Source organism: Protopterus annectens, chromosome 9.part0 (assembly GCF_019279795.1).
Source record: "Protopterus annectens isolate FY-2018-M chromosome 9.part0, PAN1.0, whole genome shotgun sequence".
NCBI classification, from domain to species: Eukaryota; Metazoa; Chordata; order Ceratodontiformes; family Protopteridae; genus Protopterus; species Protopterus annectens.
Window position 1 is genome coordinate 879,998,757 of NC_056743.1, and position 16,127 is coordinate 880,014,883.

The window sequence follows — 16,127 nt, forward strand, 5'->3', positions numbered from 1 at the left end:
GTACTATGCAACTCTGACCCCTAATTCATCATCAAATTCCCCCACTATTTGATTGTCAAGTAAAACAAGTCATCAGCTACTTCATAAATTCATTCATGCATAGTCAGGAAAACTGAAACAACAACAAGAAACTGTACTATGCAGTTATGTATGCAGGTCAGCATATAGTGGCTTTTTTTTCAGATTTTTCTCATCTTGTTTCTCTGTGACTCATTATACAGGTAAACTATGTCTAACTGGCTTGGCATACTCTAGTGCACCCCAAACATGCATTAATAACTCTTGTGGAAGAATAAGCTGTCCGCCCATCGATGAAACGTCTGACACCATCATCCTGGAACAGGATCATGCTCTTTAGGCTTACCTCTGAACTGGGGTCATCTGCAGAGAAAATATACCATTTCTGATGGTCCTGCTAAACAAGCTATTGAGAACCAGAGTGCCAAAAACAAGGTCATACGATATACTCAACTCTGAAAGTTTGCACATACCTCTACAACTAGGATGTTACTGTATCCTATTGTGGAAACACCAGCAATAACATAAGTCATTCACTCATCACCAAATCTCCAGTGTAACCAATAATTAATATTTTCTTTCTTGCACCAAATTTCCTGCTGCCCGTCGACTATATGAATCTCTCTAGGTATGTCAGACCATTCATTTCCTGCCAGGAGAGAACAGACTGAAAGAGGTCGACATCCAGATGGCTATCAGGGATGGTTTGAGGGTTTTTTTGTCTTCTTTCCATCCCTAAAGGTACACACACTTGGTGAGGTGCTCTTGAGAGAACATACAATGAGCAGAATCCAGAGGATATCCCATCACATCTGCAATAAGTATTCAATGTCCCTCCTCCTGCAAAAACAGTGGTGGTCTGTCCAGTCTCCACAAGGGATATTGCAATACTAACTGCCTCCAAGTGAACACAAACCCTCAACACTCCTCTTACACAGGTGAGTGGGCCATGTCCCTTTACTCTTTTCCACACTACCTGTCTCCTCCAATTCCAGGGCCACTAAGTGAATCCAGGTTACTGGTTTCCTGGTCAGGACTAAGTCAGGCTAAACAACAATTATTCTTAATTTGGCCTTCATGGGTATGTTCCTTCTGAGAAATGAACTGACTTAAGAAAAACACTTTAAACAGACTGATACACTTCCTAACGAAGGATGGATACGTTCCGAGATGCTGAACCCTTACTTATTTTAATCCAGCATTTGTTAATACATTGATAATATGATTAAACAAGTACATACTCATCTTTATGAATTAGTCATGAATTCATCTCTGACTAAAAACTGTATGATTTTCTACTTGTTGAAAAACATTTGATTCCTTCTATGCATGGACTCCACAAAATTCACAAAGAACTGGTTAATCCCCCATTGCATCCTACTGTCTCAGGACATGGATAGGTAACAGAATCCCTATCCATTTTTGTTGAAAGTCAGCTTAATAAAATACTTGTTAAAGCACAAGCAGTAATTAAGGACACTGAACATTTTCTACGGACTTTGGGGAATTATGTTGAGCATTTGGGCCATATGGATTGTAATTTGCTTTTAACCACTTTTGATGTTTGTACCCTTTTTACCATCATCCCTAAATGAATATGCGATTGAGTCCATTAGTTTTTTATATAACAGTAAATATACAGTAGCACATATAGACTTGATTTGTACATTATTGGAGGGGTCTATATTAGATCAGCGAATGCTGATTGATCGAACTTATGTAAGCGAAAGCTTACAATCTCGAATTGTCAGATCAGCGATTTTGGGAAAAAAATTGCTGATCCAAAACAGATACACACAACACAAGCACACCAAACAAACAGCAACCCACACACACACACACACACCTAAAATCTGACACCTAACCCTACACTAAACTATACACACACCACTAACTATCCACTTACCTTAACCCAAACCCTAAGGTCCGTCACTATCGCACACTCACCTCACCCGCTCCCTAACCCTAACTCACCTAACCCGCCCTAACCCTCATGTCCACACAATCGCACACATACCTAACCTGCGCCCTAACCCTAACTCATCTAACCCGCCCTAACACTCACATCCACACAATCGCACACTTACCTGAATCCGAACCATAACTTTCCACCACAGCACTGAAAATACCGAAGCAACAGAAACGGACAACCAAATTCTTTCCCTAGGAAAAAATTCCGGTTTCTGTTGCTTCGATATTTTCAGCATTCGCTTATAAAAGTTCGATCAATCAGCGTTCACTTTTTTAAGTGTTCGCTGATCTAATATAGACCCTTATTAGAGTTGGTTTTACAAAATAATGTTTTTTTTTAATGGAGTTTTATTGGCAGAAGTTGGGTCTCGTGATGGGGACACCCTGTGCAAACAGTTATGCCAACCTAATGTTGGCTAACTGGGAGACTCATGTTTTCATTAATCATGTATTCAGATCATGTTTACTCTATTATAAGCGCTTTGATTATATTTTTTTATTTTATGGAATGGAACTAGTGAATCCTTGGAGTGTTTTGTTAATTTTTTTAGAGAGTCACAATACATGAATTAAGTTTTCCTTGTATTATTCTGATCAAGTGATAGATTTTCTTGATGTCACTTCAACTTTGAGGAACGGTTCTGTTGAAACATCACTTTACAGAAAAGATTGTAGAAGAAACAGCCTTCTACATTGTTCAAGTATGCACCCCAATGACATATACAAAAACATACTGAAAGGTCAATTTCTATGGATGTCAAGGCTGCATACTTATGACCAAGCCTATTTCAAGGCCAATGAGAAGCTAACTGAAGATTTTTTGGATAGAGGGTACAGGCAGCATGAAATTAATTGTACATCAGCAGAGGTTAATAGTTTGCAATACACAAAGGATAAGCCTTATTTTCATACAGGTTTAGCCTCCAATGAGATATCTCGAGCCTCTGGTAATAATATATGTAGGGTACCCCTCATGTATAGCAGTGACATTATTAAGGTCTGTGATACTTGGGCCAGAAATTGGCCGATTCTTGTTTCCGATGACAAGATAAAAAGTATTGTAGGGTATAGACCAAAATTTGTTTTTAAGAGCAATTTGTCACTTAAGAGACAGCTGTGCTATGGTCACTGCAAAAAACATGATGTAAGATCTTCCAGGCTTGATACATATCAATGTAGAACATGTAAAGCTTGTAGTCTGATGCCCTGCACCAATAATATTACACATCCTGTGACAGGCTGAGTCTTTACCTTTGATTTTTATGCAAATTGTAAAACAAAAAACTTAGTTTATGTGGCTTAATGCAAGTCCTGCAGAGTTTTTTATGTGGGTAAAATATTGAAGGAGTGTGTTTTACAACATCTTGGGGACATAAGGAGGGGTAATATGCTTAATGCCCTATCTAAGCATATAGCCCTTAATAAAAATCATTCTTTTGTTTTTATGGTTATACAGCTCATTCTTGATGTTAAAAGGGGAAGTGACTTGATCAACAGAACAGAAGTTGCTGATATAAGGTGGACTGCTGGTTTACAAGCTGATAAGTTTTCAGGATTAAATGGTAACATTCTTTAAAATCGGCATTGAAATCACAAAAATTACATCATTGATTTTTGGACTTTCATTGGTGTACAGAGATTTAAATTGCTGTTTCCATTCCCTATAGTTTAGATCTGATGAAGCACGACTAGTGTGAAAGCGCTTATCTGATGTTTTACCTGTGTATGTTTTTTGTTTTAATTTTACTACAGATTATACCATCAGCTGTAGTGGTCAGTCTTTTTTTATTTTCTGAAGTGTTATTAATCCTACTGTTTATAGAAGTGCAATGCATACTACTACTTCTCACACACATGTCTATTCATGATGTGCAATATTTACATTTTCTTACTAACTTCAACTTAAATCAGCTTGGGTCATGGTTGAAAAGGGTCAAGAGACCAGTCCACTTAACCACTGAACAAATAATTAATAAATAAATCATAAACAACATGTGTATTAAAATTCTACCTCCTGTTTTATGTTATGCATGTATTCTATATTTTGTTGTTGCTTCTGGCCTATGTCAGGACTGAATCAGCTCATTTACTTGGTTAACAAACTGAAATAAATAAAGAAATATGCTGCAAATATTCTGGCAATAGCACCATGGCATAACAGAGCCATGTTTTATCACAGCATACTATTCAAACAGCCCTAAAAGAATGGAATAGTAACCATTAGGAGCACACCAAAAAAATTTAATACATTTCTAGCAAACCATGCCCGTCAGTGAAATCTAAAAACTAGTGCAAATGACAGATGAGCTCAGTACATCAATCAGACATGGGTAAGATTCTTAAGGACATAAAGTGGGATTTTTTGTATGATACTTAACCACTTCACTGATAAAGCTTCATTCTTGTAAATAACTAATGCTATATCCAGCCACTCATCCTCATGAGTTGCATCCTATACTGCCCATGTCAGCAGCCACCACCATCTACAGATTTTACTAGAGAACTAGGGAACAAAAACAGATTGCCAGTCCTTTTTTCTGTATCACACACGCACACTGCTTGCAAACCTAGAGAGAATTTTAAGTCCCTGATCAGTCTACTGCATGTCTTTGGGATGTGGGAGTGACTTAATTTGTAGCTAAAAGAATTACAAGAAAAGCAAACTGCAAGAGCTGTTAAATAAAAATACATGCTGGACTGCCAACAGCAACGAAAACACTGAAGATTCACTGTACCAAGGGGGCTTATGCTATTGCGGAAGAGAATCATTATGCAACTCCAGTGACCCAGACCCATGAAGAAGACTTAACAGCTGGACACCCCAACCCAAATTAGGTGAAATGAATGCCCTAGAGAGTGCATATCTTGCTGACAAGTAGAAATGGTGTTGAAGTACGTTTGTAAAGGCCAAATGGACAGTGTGCTTAATGAAGCATCTGAAAGCATTGTGTAACATGAAGTCATGAGAGACTAGTGCAAGGTCCACCTGTGCCATGCTACTGCATGCTATGCCAAGGAAAAATTGCAAAGTCTAACCCAGCCATCTATAGTAAGGTAGTGCGGCAGCTGGTGACTCAAAGTGTCCCTTACGATCAGTTGCTAACCTTAAACAGGATGCCTGAACATTACTTCCTGAGAGAGATGAAAGAATAAGGTGATGACAGGTTATAATTCCCATAACTCTTCATTTTTAACATGTTATTAAATGATATAAAAGAAAGAAGCTGGAAACAGCGCACTAAAACCGCACTTTATTGTACTTCACAACGATACTGAAATCCACAAAATAATCCACAAGGTAAACGCTTTGGAGCAAATCAATGCGTTTTCGTCAGCTTGGTGCTACGACTTGCAGTTATCCTAAGGGTTTACATTTCGGCAACAGAATGTTATTAAATGACTAGCAAGAACCTTACCTGGTTACTATCTGATTGCTTGCAACAATAATGCTGTTCATATCAGTTGTGACTAAATTCCTGGTCTTATCTGAACTTTTCACCTTTGGTCAAAATAATCTCATTCAGTGTTCATTATGCTTGAATACTAATACAATGAAGGCAAAGAGTGTTACTCATTACAGAAGTGAAGTTTCAGTCTAATTCATATATCAAATGGATAGAAATGTATAATTATGGTGACTGTATGTTGTCATTCCTGGAACAAAATGTAAGCATGGCTCGAAAAACAACAGATCTTCCATCACACAAAACAAAAGCATTCTACAATATGAAAACTGGAATGCTTTTGGCCAAATTTCTTGAATGAACATCACAATGTAACACGATAGAATATATGGCTTGTAAGAAAATCTTACACATGTACCAAGTCTCAGATCATTTCTTATGTACTTAATCAAACCCTTGTATGATAAATGTGCAATTTATTATACTTTCAGGTGACATTCAATATCAGTGCAACTTGTTACCTGACATTTATTTTTTAAAGCTACTTGTTGAGTTAGAATCTAATATGATATTGCTGTACAACAACTGACCTGAATGTTACAAAATCAGTTGATGTGTGTTTGTATTATTCCTAAACACAAGATAATGGTTTTAAATAGGAGGAAGCTTTGTAATCCTTATGATGTAGACATTTACCAAGACAAACTTCTACCTTTAACTGCAATGAAAACGACTTGAAAATTTGAATGTTTACGTTACAATATTTATGAATGCTTTAAAATTAATTTGATTTCATATAACTACAAAAGACAATGAGGGACAATATCTCAATTATTGCAATGACAGGATAATTCTTAAAATGACTTAAGCAATAACATATTCAGATACTTTTACTAATTTTAACTTTGTCTAAATATTTTAGATATCAAATTGCTGCAATGAAATATTACCCTATGCCTAGTAGTAAAAGCAAAAGTAATATTAAGAAATTGGCTACAGCAAACTTGGAGGAAGAAGACAGCATAAAGGGTCACAGAATTGGATTTATTGCATTTGCAGTTGAGAAATGAAAAAGAATAGGAGGAAGAAGAGAAAACCCTTAGTACCTAGTGAGATCAAAAATTCTAAAAAGCTTCTGCAGATGGGAAATGAAACTGGTGAGCACGTAAAATGTAAAGTTAATGGACGTTATGAATGACAGGTGGGATGTTCTGAAATTCGTCAAGTAGTTATAGAACACACTAAAAAGAAGTGCTTAAAAACAAGAAAAAAAAAGTATGAATGCTAGTACAGGAAGCACCAAGAAAGGGGTGAAGCAAATGATGAGAAATGTAATGAAGGTTTCAACAAACCAGCACGTACAACTCAAGCTACTGCAATGAACAAGGTATCTGTCCCTGAAGACATTAACTGATGCAAACTGTAGTAAGCACTGGGAAGACTGCTGCCTGCTATGTAAAAGAATGAAATAAAAAGGTACAGCCAGTCAAGTCTATGAGGATTTGAAAACTCTAAAAAGGTGACCCTAGCCTAGTCAAATGTAGAAAGTCCAAGTTACATACTTATTACAATGCTGAGTCCTTTTTATCCTAGTTCATCCTATTTGACTGTTGGGTAAATTCACTTGTCAGATCAGGTCCAGTTTTCCACTAGTGCTCTGAACCTTGAGCTCTTTTACAACTTTTCTCCCACAATTCCCATGCCTTCACTAACCTCTGAGTTCCCTGGCTTGTAAAAAGATAGGACCAAGGGACATGTCATAATGCAGAAACACACCAGAGCTTCAGGCTGGCTTGCCAGTTCCTCAGGAAAAAGGTGACAATTTGGAAGGGGGAAGGAGGTAGGGATGTTGTACATGATAGACTAGGATGAAAACGATCCAGTATTATATTAAATGCATATATTGCATCTGGTCCATTGGTTCCAACTTGTTGGAACAGAATCTCAAGCTGCCTGATATCTTGGTTATCATGACCGAATAACTTTAACATCTGGAAATTATATATGGTTTATAATTATTAATGAAACACAGACCGTGTTGATGCATTACACATTTTCTTCCAAAGTAGACGTTATGAAAGACACAATGGAAACTGAGACAGATTTTGTGGAGTAAGCTCTTGGTTTATTTAGTAATGACTTGAAATGTGCCCGATGGAAATAAAGTCTGAAAGGCATCTCAGTGTCATTAAAAAAAAGTCCTCTCCATCCTACTTGGGCAAAAGCCATGAATATCTGAGCATTTTTCCATATTGTTTTGGTTGTGTGGAGGTAAAATTTAATTTGTCTGTGTATGTCCATGGTATGCAGAAGATACTCTCCTTTATTAGAATGATTTAGAAGAAAACAGGTGAATGAATTGACTGATATGGATTGCACTCTGAAGCAACCTTTGGAAAAAAAAGCTTGGTTCTCAGGGAGATGAGAATCTATTGATGTGAAAAACTAAGTATGGAGGAGCTAAAGACACAGCTCACAGTTCTGAACACCTCCTGGCTGACGTGTGGGCAAACAAGCAAGACTTTCCAAAATACAAATATTAAGTCTGCAGATGAAGCTGTTCAAAGATGGACTTTAGAGTCTTCAGTACAAAAGTGAAGTCTTGGGGAGGGGAAGGGGGATCTTTTTCTGGAGGTCTTAGAAGGAAAATTCTTTTCAAAAAGACTTTGCACAGCTTGTCTGAAGGAAAAGAATGGTTGTGAAAGCCACTGTGAAAATTAGAGATGGATGTGAGTTGTACCGTAATTACTGAATAGCTAGAGACAACTTCAAATAAGTTTGAAAGGAACTGTAAAAGTTCAAGAATAAAAGGAGAAAATGGCTCTGAACCTTGTCCTACTGCCCAAATGAAAAACTGTTTATATTTGCTCTTGTACAGTCTGCAAGTAGTTTGTTTTAGTGAAGTATTAGAGAGGTGGATTATGCTCTGCAATAACAAACAGGCCTTGTCCAGCAAGAGAGATGGAGAAACCATGTGGTTAACTTGAAGTTCTGTAAGTCCGGGTGAGGCTACCTGAATGGGCAGATGAAACAGACAAGATCTGGGTGGGGATCTAGAAGCCATGGCCGCATCTTTCAGTGACGTACAGAACTGTAGTCTGGTGGGCCACTGACAAACTACAGTATCTCTGGATGACTGACCCCCTAGGGGATCAGGGTGAAGTAGCTGTTGCACTTGGTGTTGGAAAGGGTAACAAGTCACAGCAAGGGTGGCCCCAACAACTGAAGATTTGCTAAGCTACTGACGAACTGACAGACCACTCATGAGGCATTACGAAAGATATGTCTGTTCGGCAGTTTTTTCCCTGAATTGATGTGAAATGATCACCCACTCTCATACTCACAGCCACTGTGCAAAGTGGATAGGATTTGGTTCCTTCTTGCTTGTTGATGCAACACACTAGAAATGTCTGTTTGAACAGAGATCATTCCAAAAAGGAGTTTCTGAAATTCATGTAGCATGAGAACCGCCTTAATCTCTAAAATAATGATGATGCCATAGATTGGCCTTTGTCTCAGTCTATGTTCCATGGACTATTCTACTGACAAAATATACCCCAACCCCAGATAGGAGGCATTCATTGTAACTGTTGCTGATGGAAGTGGAACAATGAAAGGCTGTCGTGTAGTTACTGCTGGGGAAGTTAACCACCATCTGACATAAAGCCTGCTGAGTTATGCGTTTGGGCACAGAATGGTGATCTGAAGGTTGAAACCACTGAATAATGATCATTAATTTCAAAATTCTCACAAAAAAGCACCAGGAACAGTGTCTGTCTCTGTTAAAGCAGGAATAGCTGGCACTGCATAAGGATTCCCCAAGCCAGAGAATTCAGAGGGCTTTGAGACGGAGGTCAGTGCTGATTCACTGAAGGCTGATTTCTCAAACTGAGAACAGCCCTACATGTGCTGGCACCAAGGACTATGACAAGACTCAATGTTGATCAGGTGGCTTCAAGATTTCATCAGTGCCGATGGGCTCAGGATCGAGGGAATTGGAAGACAAGATGCTGCCTTTGAGGTAAAGAAACCAGGTGGCATCGGGCAGACAAACTCCAAAAAACAACTTGGTTCAAAAGCTGCTGGTGCTGCTTCTGTAACTGGGAAAGGCACTAAAAGGTGTGAGAGTGGGTCAACCTGATTGATCCTTCAAATCGATGGAATGACACCCATCTCTATCTGTGGCTTCAAGAAAGCACTCATTTAGTCCCAATCAACTTTAGTGAAATTTCTGAAGGACCTGACAGACCTAAGTGAAGAGGTAGAAGGTGGTATGGAGGTAAGTAAGCAGGGCAATTCTTTTTCTGAAGAATGCCTGCTCGAAGGTTTGGCAGGGGACTTATCTTGGGTGACAATAGGTACAGAAGTGGAGGAGGGAGAAGGAGACTGACACCAACACCAAAGACGGCGGTGCCAGTTTCTGCCTCAAAACCAGAAGTGTACCTGGATCAATCAGCACCCTCTGTCAGGTCCCATGAACTAGTGCCCCACTCCTTCAGCTGTTAAAGTGAAGAGCAAGAAAGGACTTCTGCAAACTTGCAGAATGCTTCATGCAATCAGCATCCAATTCATGACATCCCCAAGCTCTTCAAATGAAGAGCAGAAGTCCATCCGTTCCTTCTACTGGCACACCAACCAAGTGGCCAGATACAGGACCACCTACTGCCGCAGTATTTCAGGTCCTGTTTCTGTACTCTGATCCCAACCCTTTGTCCTTACTTATTTATTTTGCTAAAATATAAGCAAGTAAGTAAGTAAACAAACACATACATACATAACATAAATTCTCTTAATTTGTAGCAAACGGCTGCTACAGTTTATACCTTGCACAGAGTGCTAGGACGCTCAAGTTTTAGCTATAAAAATTTTTTTAAACTGTAGCAAAATGTTTGCAACAAATGTAACAAACAGTTGCTACAGTATATATGCTACATGGAGAGCTACAGCGCTCAGGATTTATCTTTGAGAAAAAAGACTTTTCTTTTTACATTTAAACTGTGGAAAAAAAAGAAGTTACGTACTTACCATAACGTTCCATGTGAGTTGTTCTTCTCGCCTTCATTATTACTGATGGGTTCGGAGCCAATCCTCTGCTCAGAGTCGGCCAATTTGCAAAGCTTGAGGTCTCTAACAGCTCGAGGCTGAAGCACTATACGACAATGCACCTCTACCTTCCCCAGATCTTGTTTGCTGCCAACTAGCGTAAGACCTATCCCAGATTTCAAAGAAATCATAAAGACAAGTAGTGAGAGGAAACTCCTCAGGAGAACCAAAACCAACGTAGAACCTCTTGAACTTCCAGACATTGGATGGGGGTAGGTGGGGGGGGGGTCGTAATAATGAAAGTGAGAACAACTCACATGGAACGTTATGCTAAGTACATAACTTCTTTATGTGAAGTTGTTCAATCTCACCTTTATTCTTACTGATGGGTAGCGTCCCCAGCACCATAATCTTGGGTGGCTCATGGGAGTACCTGCCTAAAGACAGCAGACCCAAACAAAGCTTTGTCCCTATAGGCCTTGTCTACCTTGTAGTGAGACATAAAGGTATGTGGCTTTAACCAGGTGGCAGCTGCACAAATTGAATCAATAGGTAGCCTGGTCAAAAAGGCTACAGAAGTAGAAACAGCTCTGGAAGAATGAGCTTTGACTTTGTCATGTAACGCAATGCCTGCTTCATGGTAAATAAAGGATATACAATCAGAAAGCCATTTAGACAAGGTAGATTTGGATACCTTGGTGCACCTTTTCTAAAATTCAAGAAGGAGACAAACAGTTGATCAGCCCTTCTATGGTCTTTTGTCCTGTCAAAATAGAAACAAAGTTGTCTATGGACGTCAAGTTTGTGAAGTATATATTCCAATTGAGTTGCTTGATTGGGAAAGAAAACAGGTAATTCAATTGTTTGATTAAGTGTGAATTCGGAACACATTTTTGGTAAGAATAACGGATTTGTTCTGAGGGAAACCCTATCTTTGTGAAATATGAAGTACAGCTGCTTAATAGAAAGGGCTTGTAACTCCGAAATTCTGCGTGCTGATGTAATGGCCACCAAGAAAATGGTCTTCCAAGAAAGATACTTCAGCTCACAAGAAGAAGCAGGTTCAAAGGGCGGGAGAATAATCTTGGATAGGACTAGGTTCAAATTCCATGGAGCAGTAGGGGATCTGATTGGTGGTTTTAAGTGCATCTTACGCTTCAAAAAGGCCTTAGCCAACTTAGACATAATACCATTTTCAGAATCACCTATATGAAAATTAGAAATAGCAGCCAGTTGCACTCGGATGGTTGCTGCTGCAGCTCCTTCATTGAACAACTTTATGAGAAATTCCAATATATCCGATATGGAAGCCAGAAAAGGGTCAATGTTATTTTGCTGGGCCCAAATGGAAAACCTTTTCCACTTACTGAGATAAAGCTTCCTGGTTGAAGATTTATGTGAAGACAAAATAATATGTTGAGCTTTTTCTGATAATTTTTGTAACCTGACTATTCTGGGAATTGGAGCAGCCAAGCTGTCAGTTTGATGGACTGAAGAGAAGGGTGAAGAGCTCCTGAAGAGTGGGTCAACAGATCTGGCACTGGGTCCAAGATCCAAGGCTCCTCCAGTAGATGAGGCTTCAGAAAGGGGAACCAAATTTGATGAGGCCAATATAGGTCTATTAAGATAAGTGTCGTGCCCAGAAAACTGTCTTTTCTGTAAAACTTTGGGAATCAGGGGAAATGGAGGAAAAGAAGTCCCGGAGGCCAATTGTGAACAAGTGTGTCCCTCAGGGATTGTCCCTGTTGAGGGATAAAGGCAAAGTAGTCGCTGCACTTGATGTTTGAGGAGGTTGCAAAAAGGTCACTGCAAGGCTGGCCCCATCTGCAGACAATCATATTCGCTACTTCGTTCTTGAGAGACCACTTGAGAGGCAACAGAATTCCTCTGCTGTGTTTGTCCGCTGTCACGTTGGATTTCTCCGGGATGTGCATTGCTATCAGAAAGCGCTGGGTGGACTCTGCCCATTTCCTAGACATAGGATGTAAGATCTGGTTCCGCCTTGTTTGTTTATATAGCAAAAAACACTGCTAATTAAAAAGCCAAATACTCGACTCAGGCCAGTCCAAAACTTAAAAAACATGAAAAACAACAAATTTTATTAAGCCACTGTAAAAGCTTTTCGTTAGTACCTTGCACTGACTTCTTCAGACAAGCAAAACATTCCCACCATTACAAGTGAGTTTAAATACCAGCATTGAAACACTTAACCACGCCTCTTGCTCACCCTTTAGCTCCTTAAAGGTACAGATCACAGCTAACTAAGGTGCACTGGCAATTCTCTATTAACATAATAAAAAATAAAAAATTCATACACCAAGACTGTAATAATAGCAGGCTTTGAAACTGAAAGAAAAAAAGCCCAATATTTTGATTATTAAACTGTATAAAGTAGATAAATATGTAAAATATATAATAACAATATTCAACCTACAGCATAAATATTAATAATGGAAGCGCGACGCTTCCTAATCAAAAATTACCTATGCATACATTGTATCTTGCCTGCTTTCAAGTAAAATAACTAATGTAATAATTATAATAAATATAATAAAATTAATGCATACTGTCCTGAGTATCTAAATAACTAGAACAGCTACCCAAGAAAAATAATATAATATTAATCATATCTCACTAAATAATAAAAATAATAATATAGAAATATAAAATATGACGCAACATATAATATAACAAATTTAGGCTACTCAGTATATGTTTAATACTGTCATTAAATAAAACAGGTCTAAAAGTTAGCGTATCTAGACCTAAAATTACTAAGTAATAAAATATGAATCAATAATATATATCGTAAAATAATGATAATGATGTACAATCATAACAATAACTGATCACTATTAACCCTCCACCACTGTCGACTAATAAAGAGTTATAAAACCATTAATTTGTCAACTCTCATTTTTCATTTTTTGACTCTCATTTAAAAAAAAAACTGTGAGAATAAACAGCTCGTCACCTCTTCAAACTTTTAAGTTTTAAAAAACAACTAATGGATAACGAGCTGTTAAGACCAGGGGGGCGATATGCTTCCAATCTTAATTGCCAAAGAAGCTCTTTACATTCTAATCTATATGTCTCAGGTCCATAAGAATTGGTATTATACAGTTGATCTATAACCATAAATGTAAACTCATGGTTTGGGTTGTTCTGAATGTGCATAGCCAAAGCATTGTCCATTTTCATTCTTCTTATGGCATACAAATGCTCATACATTCTTTCCTGGAGTTTCCTCTCAGTCTTGCCAATGTAAAAACTGGGGCAAGATGAACACTGAGCAAGGTATACCACTTGGGTACTGGAACAAGTGAAACATCCCCTGATGAGGAATTTCCTGTTCTTAACTGTAAAGGCTGTACCTGCCTGGACAAATCTGCAATACTTGCACATATTACATTTATACATCCCTGATCTTGGTGTTACTAAATTTCGCGTAGATTCCGGAATATTTTTGATGTTAGGACCCCTTCTGTATGTTATCAATGGGGCTTTATCAAAAATTGGACCTCCAAGTAACTCAGGGGATAGTAATCGCCAATTCTTCTTAATTATAGTAAATATGTCATTGGCATCTGTATTAAAAGTTAAAATAAAATTGTACCTGTACAGGTTTCCCTGAGAATCAGGGCATACAGGTGATGGTGAATGACTCAATTCAGGAACAACATGACTTAAGATAGAAGAAAAATAGCCATTAGCTCTCTTGGTCTTAACTTCAAAACACAACTCATCAATCAAGGTTTCTGGATAACCTCAACCCAGAAATAAATTGGCTATGAAATCACACTCTTCCAAAAATTCACTATCACTTGATACCATCCTAGTTGCTCTTACAAGTTGTCCTTTGACTATAGCCTTTTTCGGGTGAAGCGGATGGTCACAATCATAATGTAGATAAGAATTAGAGAAAGTTGATTTCCGATGGATTCTGGCTCCAAACTGACCTAGAATTCTGTCTTTATAAAGTTCCACATCCAAATAGGATATCTTCTCCATGTCTATTGTACAAGTAAATTTCAAAAAGTCAGATGAATTATTGAAGCCGATCACTAGGTCTTGGGCTTCTTCCAGTGAGCCATTAAACAAGATAAAAATGTCGTCCAAGAATCTTATGTACAGAACAACTTTCTCTTGAATAATATTATTGGGAAAGGCAAACGTTCTTTCCCAATGAGTCATGACCAAATTAGCTACACTGACACCACACAGAGTCCCCATAGGCACACCAATCAACTGATATAACCATCTGTTACTGAATGTGAAATAGTTACATGTCAAAATAATACTCAACAATTCGCTCACCATAGATATCTCTTTGGGTGGAGCTTCGTAATAAATCATCTCCAATTGAATCCATTCAAGTGCTACCTCATGGGGAATTGAAGAATATAAATCAATGACGTCAATGGTCAGAAAAAAGGCATTTCCTTCAAAGGTAGCTAGTCCAACTTTTTCCAAAAAGGACCAAGAATCTCTGGCTATGTGTGGTACCTGCGATACATATTGTTTGAGGATGGTGTCTACTACCTTCGCTGTTGCATAGGTAATACTACCCCTCGTGTTCACTAATTGGCGCATAGGGGGAGCACCAATACTTTTATGAATCTTGGGATTCCCAAATAATGCTGGAATGCGTGGTGAGGGTACTGAAATAAAATTGTAAATGTCCATATCCAGAGATCCACTAATGAACATGTCTTCAAAGTATGACCGCACACGGTTCATACTAATATTCAATTCATTCTTAGATACTTCTCTATAAGTCTCTGTAGAAATATCGCTAAAAGTCTATCTATATATTCATCCTGTTCCATAGCTACTAATCCACCTCCTTTGTCAGGTTTCATTATTCTGATAGAAGAAGAACTGAGAGCTTCCAATGAGTCCAATTCAATTTTGGAAATGTTGAAGTGGGTCTGTCGTTTACACTTAAGCAAATTCCTAATGTCCACATCACACGTGTTCGAACACTCCCAAGCAAGGGGCCAAAGGTGGATTATATGTACTTGGAATGTGATACATAGGGCCTTGGTTGGACCGTCTCTCCCAATAAAAGGGCCAAGTTCAACTTTCTCACAAAAAGTTTAAGGTCTAAAATTGATTTATCAACATTAGCACATCTAGAGGGTATAAAAGTTAAGCCCTTGGCTAAAATGTCAACAAGGGGTTGAGAGAAAACAAAATTTGAATAATTATATATTTTGAAGTCCTTCCCTGTGTTATATATCACTTCAAAGGGTTTATTTGATCGGGTATTAGAAAATCTAACATCTTCCATCAGTTCTTCCTCGATTTGTATTTGTTTCTCGTCATTCTGCTCGATGTTTGTTGAGGAGACAAGGCTTGTGTTTGAAAATTTACCCTGACCAATCCTGTATCAAATAGACTTGGATTATTAATATTATCTTCCTGCTCCCCTGCTCCATCCACTCCTTCTAGACTCGGTCTCTCTCTTGAATGGCCCCCTTGTTCTGCTCCATAACTGGCGTTATATCGCCCTCTTCACAGGGCCTTACTGGATGTTTCGGTAGATTAGGGTTAATTTTCAGAAAATTACCCTGAGACTTAGGGGATTTTGGATATGCTACACCATCCTTATAAGCCTTAATGTCTCTCTAATTTTTTTACTTTAGTTGAGGTAATCTTTGTTATATAGTGGTCAATACTAGTATATGA

At 38.3% G+C, this 16,127-nt stretch overlaps 1 protein-coding gene across 1 annotated transcript in view; it reads right to left on the reverse strand.

Moving 5' to 3' along the window:
• MARS1 (methionyl-tRNA synthetase 1) overlaps positions 1 to 16,127 on the reverse strand; it is a gene marked incomplete in the record, with an annotated part of 618,581 nt that overhangs the window by 16,191 nt on the left and 586,263 nt on the right.